The sequence below is a fragment of the Piliocolobus tephrosceles genome, chromosome 15 (assembly GCF_002776525.5).
Source record: "Piliocolobus tephrosceles isolate RC106 chromosome 15, ASM277652v3, whole genome shotgun sequence".
In the NCBI taxonomy this organism is placed as follows: Eukaryota; Metazoa; Chordata; class Mammalia; order Primates; family Cercopithecidae; genus Piliocolobus; species Piliocolobus tephrosceles.
Window position 1 is genome coordinate 57,540,877 of NC_045448.1, and position 1,967 is coordinate 57,542,843.

The window sequence follows — 1,967 nt, forward strand, 5'->3', positions numbered from 1 at the left end:
TGGTGTATACCTACCACATTTTTCTTTCTTTTCCCTGTTACAGTAACTTTAATTTATCTTGTATTTTACAGAAATCTATGAACGATTTTTAAAAAGCACTTCCTTACATTCTTCTGACAGTTGTCAAGTAGGCAATAAGTGTGTCAACAGCTTGAACAACAGCATCTTGCAAGGATATCAGACCAACCAACCACTCACCAAAGAACTTGGCACCTTTTAAATCTTGTTTTTAGTGCAAGAGTATATCCACTCTGATGGCAATCCTGTCCAGGCAAATCTCCACAGCATGCTTTGCAAAATCAGTGATTAGCAAATGAGTTAGCTTTGGCACAGAGCTGTGTTCATTTGTCCATGACAATCTGGAAGCTGGTTTTGATGTTGACAGTAGAATCTCTAGGCTGACACATTTCTCTCTTTAAAAAATAGAGTTGGATGTGCTTCCACAGGATTGTGTTCCATGTTCGGCATGCGTGACAAGTGGTGTATTCATGGATGTATCTTCCAAGACAATTTCTATCTGTTTCTTTTGTAATCTTCTTTTGATTACAAGTTGGTTATTACCATCTAGAGAACCATTTGTACCCAATTCAGCCAACAAAAATTCAGGGAGGTGTTTGGGGAGACAATACATTTGTTTATATATATCTGTAAAGTTGACAAAAGAAGTTTCCTTGTTTCCTACTCACACAACATAAGGAGGTTTTGTGACAAATTTCCTTTTCTCTCCAGAAACCATAACTGCATTGTCCCTACATGATGTGGAACACTCTATTCAGTTGCTTCTCATATGTGTAGTCTCTTTCTGAGCTTGCCCAAGTAGAGCCTGTCTGATTACTGAATAAGATGCCATCATCTTTTTTATCTTTTAGGCTTCATCTTTCTTTGGTAATTTTTTATCATCTGGGAACTTGAAATTCCACTTTTTCTCTTTTTATTGATAAACTTAATGTCAAGGTCATCCCCTGGTTCAGCTGGTTCTTTAACATCACTTTCAATCTTAAGATCCTTTACATCTTGTTCACCTCCATCAATATGAATTTTTTTGTTTTTTGTTTTTCTCTTATTTTTCTTTTGATTAAAGAAGATCAAGTCATCTGGATCATCATAAGCATCTCTTTTCCTATTGTCCTCTTCATCAGCTTCCAAATCTTTGTCTTCAGTTGGCTCTGGCTCCACTTCTTTTATTTCTGAGGGCTAGCTTTCCTCTGTTTAGATATCCCCACCCTCATCTAACATAAATGTCTTCTTCTTTTTCTTCCTGCCCATAGTAGAATCAAAAATCATCTTGTCTCCAGATATGGCTATAGTTCGAGTGGACTCAGCACGAATGGGAAGTCAGACAGGTCAGCCCCAGGCCTTGGCAGCAGCTGTGCTCCCATTGTTATCTCTCCCACTGCCACACTAGGTTCTTGCATCAGTGAAAGGGCTGCATTTTCTTTATGCAGTACACCATTGATGGACACCTAGGTTGATTCCACATCTTTGCTGTTGTAAATAGTGCTGTAATCATCATACGAGTGCTGGTGTTTTTCCTTTTTCTTTTTTGGTAGGACAATTTATTTTCCTTTGGGAATATACCCAGTAATGGGAATGCTGGATCAATGATAATTCTGTTTTTAGTTCTTTGAGAAATCTCCAAACTACTCTCTAGAGGGCCAAATACGCATTCCCACCAATAGTATATAAGTGTTTCCTTTCTTCTGCCATCTTGCCAGCATTTGTTATTTTTTGAGTTTTTAATAATAGCCATTCTGACTGATATGAGATGGTATCTTATGGTGGTTTTGAGCTGCATCATTATGAAGATTAGTGATTCGAAGCATTTTTTAATGTTGGTGGACCACTTGTGTGTCTTCTTTAGAACAGTGTCTGTTCATGTATTGTGCCCACATTTTAATGGAGTTATTTGTTTTTTGCTTGTTGATTTGAGTTTCCTTTTTGAACTTTTAGATTTAAGGATACATGTG

The 1,967-nt window shown here is 37.3% G+C and overlaps 1 pseudogene; it reads right to left on the reverse strand.

The window, feature by feature from the left end:
* Positions 1-299: 299 nt before the first annotated feature.
* LOC111553480 lies at positions 300-1,332 on the reverse strand (annotated as a pseudogene).
* Positions 1,333-1,967: the final 635 nt, after the last annotated feature.